This window comes from Pistacia vera, unplaced genomic scaffold, assembly GCF_008641045.1.
Source record: "Pistacia vera cultivar Batoury unplaced genomic scaffold, PisVer_v2 Contig395, whole genome shotgun sequence".
In the NCBI taxonomy this organism is placed as follows: Eukaryota; Viridiplantae; Streptophyta; class Magnoliopsida; order Sapindales; family Anacardiaceae; genus Pistacia; species Pistacia vera.
The window spans coordinates 103,658-109,465 of NW_022196218.1; the positions used below are offsets into that span (position 1 = coordinate 103,658).

The window sequence follows — 5,808 nt, forward strand, 5'->3', positions numbered from 1 at the left end:
TTGTTACAATGCATCTGCAAAAGGAATGTTAATTTACAATATTTTAAATACTTCAAGTAATTTAAAGAATTGCTTATCCTAGTTTGGCTTTTTGAGTCTCTAAGGAAATGGCACTAGAGGTGTGTGATGTGCAAGGCTATGTGGAATCTCAGGAAAAGGTAGCTTTTCCTTTCTTGTCCTTGGCACATTTACTTTCTTTGAATCATCTTTTTGTGGCTCACTTGGTGGTTCTTCCATAATGATTGTTTACGTAGGTGCACTAAAGCCAACGACTTAGCTCTTGTAAACTCATTTCAAATTAAAAGGCATCGCTTATTTATGAGCATATACTGTAGCATCTATTTACTGCGCATAAAGAGAATAGTATATGTGCTTAGAAAGGTTGGAACCAGTGACAAGGAGATTAAGTTTTACAAGTCTTAATTGTGAGAACCTTATGAGCAGAAGGTGGCCCTTCTTAAACTGTCCGTAGTCATAGTGTAAATCTGACCAAGGATATAGATTATACGGAGAGACTATCATCATGTTGAATGAGCCTGTCAAAAGGTAGTGATAGATCTCACATGTCAACGTTGTGGGCATCATCCTGGTACAACGCATGAGTGCTTGCTTGTGCAAGTGCATTAGACTGACCCATCAGAGGATTCCACACGAGATGGTAAACCTAGTGTTTGTGGAATATATCCTCTTATGGATCTTCAGATCACCAGAGCGTTGTGTGTAAATATCGATGTGATTTGACACTAGCCTAGTGTTGTCTCTTTTAGGGATTAGCAAACTGGTGGTGATTGGTTACATCAAGAAGTACACTATGGCTATGGTGGATCAACAAAGGATTCATCACTTCTGATTGTAGGAGATCTTATCTTAGCAAGATATTTGGTTAAAGAACTATGATCTCAAATCCGTGGCCATGGTGAAACCGAGTTGGTGCTTGAATCCAATAGTCATCAGATTCAAGAACTAAATATAGAACATGTCAAGGTAGCTTTTGAGGTAGACACCATTTCTATATCTCAAACCTAGATAAGATAAAAGATCATGAAACAGATCGAATTGCACAGTAACCATACTGAAGACAAGATAAGCCTAAATCGCTAATTCTTTACTTACCGGTGATTCATGATGTAAGTGAGTGAAACATATTTGTGCATGGCAAAAGACAACAATATAAAAAACAAAACGAATCTAATCATCACATTAACGACCCAAAATCCGGGCAAAGATTATAACATTATAAACGAAAAAGTGTAAACAAAATCTGTATAAATCAAAGTCTAACCCATATAAGGATTCAGAATACATTACCAACGTTTGGAGGCTCTTTCAATATCTCTGATTTGATTTCGCTCTCGATTCAAAGTAGAATCACACTCACGTCGTCAACACGAAGATAATCCGTAGAACTAGTGATTTGCTAGATCCTCTTGATGGCTTCAAGAATCAAGTTTTTCAATGAGTCAAGAAGAGAAATAATATTTCTCTTCAATCAATGAGTAAGGCGTGAGAGAGAGAATAAAAGGGTGGCTAGTGTTTTAATTATTGAATAATCATTATCTCTTGTTTTAATTTGAAGTTGCACTTATATAGTGCAACAATTAAAACCCTATTCCACTTATGAATAGCCATGGGCTCCAACCCTAGTTCACCCTTCTGACCAAACACCCTCTTTATGGTATTTTAATTAATTAATTAATTATTATTATAATTAAAATCAATTAATATATAATAATATATTGACATTTAATTAATAATAATTCATTTAAATATATGCATAGATATATTTAAATATAATCTCACTAATTTAATTTTAATATTAAAATTAAATATAGGCAACAACTCAGCAAATTTAATTGCACTATGAGATTACAAAAATACCCTTTCGTCCTGAAAGACAAAAATACCCTTACCACAAATTGATTCTTAAATTATCTTCTAAGTGTGTGACCCGTAGGCTCCTCATCATACTGGCAGTGTGTAGTATCACGATTAACACCAATTAATCGTCTCACTACACACAAACCAAGATTGGCCCCTAGCAAGGCATCATGGCCACTCGATAGATTTGGATTTAGTGAAATCGCAGCCTGTCAACGGTATGGATACCGTGTAATCAAATCCTTTCATCATATGTTACTCATTGAGACTGAGGTACAGAAATAGTGTCAACCTCAGATATCCTCGACATGTTTGTATTCAGTTACTGGACCAATGATAGGAATATAAAATTGGATTGAGCAACAACTCAATCCCACTATGGCCACAAATTTAGTGTTATTGCCATTTACTGAATTACTCAGTGAGATAACTTCTCCTGTACCCAAGAGTGATGAATCCTTTTTCGATCCACCATAGTCTCGATACACTTCTCAATGTAGCCAATCACTACTGTATTGATAACTTTAAATACAACTACACTGGGGTAGTGTCAAACTACACCAATTGGTGCACAAGGCGCTCCGGTGATCTCAAGTCTAAGGATCACATGCACCACCATCCGTTAGAAGATTTATTCCATAGACACTAGGGTTACCGTCCATATGGAATCCTCTAGTGGGTCTGTCCAATGAACTTGCCTCTAGCAAGCACCCATGTGTTGCACTAGGTTGTCAGCAAACAATCTTGACAAGTGAGATCAGTTACTACCTTTCGACAGGGCCATTCAACACTATGATAGCCTTACCGTATTACCTGTGTCCTTGGTCAGAATAATACTAGGGCTACAGACCTTTCTAGAATGGCCACCATATATGATCATAGGGTTCTCACTATCAAGATTTTAAACACTTGATACACTCGTCATGGTTCTACCATCTTAAGGATATATATCATTACATATAACTATGATTTACATGATATAGAAGAATATGCCTTTTATTCTAAATAAACATTTATTATAGAGCCAATTTTATAATAATAGATTGGGTCTAGGGCACTTACTCTAACAAATGATGCCTTGCTAGAGGCCAATCTAGATTGGTGTATGAAAACACTAATTGCTTAATGCTTAATTAGTTATCATGACACTGCCGGCAAAGTGAAGAGCCTTTGGGTCACATGCATAGAAGGTAGTTAAGTGAGAGACAAAAATGGAAGGACAATCTTCTCCTTGGGCTGGAAAGGGTATTTTGGTAATTTGGGAGTCCAGAGGCATTTTCGTCATTATGGGTGAAAAGGGAACTTTGGTAATTTTGCTAAGGGGTTGATGCCATTATCCAATTTATTTAGAGAATTTTTAGCAAAATTGAAATCATATTAATTTTAATTAATATGGAGAATATATATTTAATTTAATTAAAAATATATTAAAAACCATATATTAAATATCATAAATATATATAAAATTATATGGATTAAATAAATAGTAATATTTATTTAATTAGAATATGTATTTATATAGGAATTAAATAAATAGGGATATTTATTTAATTAGGAGAATATCTTTAAAAGATATTCTAATCCCTTATATTAGGGATTGCAATCCAATTCAAATAGGAATTAAAAGGATTGTAATCCAATCCAAATAGGAATTAAGTATTTACAATCCTTATTGAACTCTTATTTGGGATTGTGTATATAAAGGGTCATGGGTTTTATTTTAACAGAGCTAATAATCATAAAGTTAATTTTGCAAATTAAATAGCAAAATTAACTCTCCCAAAAACCTTAGCTGCAAACCCTAGAAGAGAAATTCACTCTCTCTAATCTACCACCTCATTTAAGCCCTCTAATTGATCTAGCAGTCAATTCTTGGGTGATCCCGAGCCTACCTTAGTGTGGATACTGATGGACTTAATTGTACATTAGATTGATAGCGACTGGTTTGAAAGATCCAGAGGAGGAGTCGCCAATGGAGGTAAATCACATAACCTTGTACAGGTTAAATTCTACATGTTCATTATTAATTCTGAATCCTTATCTTGGGTAACGGGATTGTGCCATGGCAAGAAAATTTATGTTGTAATTCCACGCTGTTCATGACATGGTTCCTATAGTGATTTCTTCATCCATTTCTTCTTTAGATTCTTCCTTCTTTTTTGGATGTGTCTCCTCTTTCTTCTTTTGTTCACTCTCTTCCAACATTGTCCCACTTCTAAGAAAAATTTCATTTGCTTGTTCACATGGGTTGGTCATAGTCTATTTGAACTTCCAAGTTTCGAATAGAAGCTCCCTGATTTCTGAAGCTTGTTCTTGTCTTGATCATGAATTTCTCAAACATGTCTTCCAACTTAGACACTCTTTGTTCAATTGGTTGAAGATTTACCACCGGTTGTTGATTCTTCACTAGTCTTTGATTCCCTCGATTACCTTGGTTGCCTTGATTGCTCCAAGACAGATTCAGATGGTTTCTCCAACCAAGATTGTAGGTACTTAAGTATGGATTGTTCTGTGGTCTTTGATTGCCAGCCAAATAGTTAACTTGCTCCGCTGATGACGATGATGAAGCAAATGTATTCCCTGTTTGACATTCAACACTTGCATGAGCACCTGAAGTGTTTGAATAGAATTAACTTGCTACCTCCTATTTGTCTCTAAAGTGTTGCAAGTTGAGTAGTTATTACTGTGTAAGCATCAACTTCATGTAGACCCATGCTCTTCTTCGGAATTGCTCTCTCACTAGGCCTCTGATAGTTGCTACTTGCCAAGACCTCAAGTAACTCATAAGCTGCAACTGGTGTCTTGTTTTGCAAAGCTCCCCCGGATGTTGCATCAATCATTGTTTAAACATTTGGAAGCAACCCATTATAGAAAGTTTGGACTTGCATCCAAATTGGCAAACAATGGTGTGGACAATTTATCATTGATTCCTTGTATCTTTCCCATGCTTCATACAAGGATTCACTGTCGCTTTGCACAAATGAAGTGATATCATTTCTCATTTTAGCTGAAAGGGCCAGTGGGAAATACTTGGCAAGGAACTTTTGTGCTAGCTCATTCCAAGTTGTGATGGTTCCAGCTGGTAGTGACATTAGCCATCCCTTTGCCTTATCTCTCAACGAGAATGGAAATAGTCTTAATCTTATGGCATCATTTGTCACTCCATTGGACTTGAATGTATCACAAATCTCTAAGAAGTTTGTTATGTGTAGATTTGGATCATCTCTTGTATCTCCGCTGAACTGTACTGATTGCTGAATCATTTGGATGATAGTCAGCTTAATCTCAAAGCTGTTTGCCTCAACAGACGGTCTTGTTATGCTCTGACTACATATGTCAACTAGTGAAAGTGCAAACTCCCTCAAAGTTCTGTTATCAGCTATGATTAGAGGTGGAATCTCTTGTCTTTCTCTTTCTTTTCTTCTTTGATGAGTCTTCTTTTTGTTCTTTCGATCTCATGATCTATTGGAACCAAAGTTCAACTTCTCGTTCTTCGCATAAACTACACAAAAAAGAGACAAAGTGTGAGACAAAACAAAAACTCAAATTAAACTAAAATAAAGTAAAACCTAAAATTAAAACTCCAACTTAGCCAAAACTAAAATTTATCAATATCAACACAAACAATCCCTGGCAACAGCGCCAAAAAATTGATGCGTGTTTTACTAAGACACATGCATCGTAGCAAGTGCACTAGTCACAAAAAGTAATAGAGTGGTGAAATGAGTATCGTCCCATAGGGATTGCATATTAACTATCGAAATTTCTAATTTATAACTAATTGAAGAACATAAAAAATTGGATTGATGGGAGACAAAATGAATTAAACTAAAACAAAGTATTTAAAACTCGCAAGAAATTAAAATAACACTAAATTAAAGCAAATGGATTAAACTTCTTAAAACAAAGAAGTTAGGGCTTTTAACTTCA

The 5,808-nt window shown here is 35.3% G+C and overlaps 1 non-coding gene across 1 annotated transcript; it reads left to right on the forward strand.

Annotated features, from left to right (window-relative positions):
• Nucleotides 1–4,776: 4,776 nt before the first annotated feature.
• On the forward strand, nucleotides 4,777–4,883 carry LOC116141204. Its single transcript, XR_004129751.1, has one exon. It is a non-coding gene; the product is annotated as a small nucleolar RNA R71 (small nucleolar RNA).
• Nucleotides 4,884–5,808: the final 925 nt, after the last annotated feature.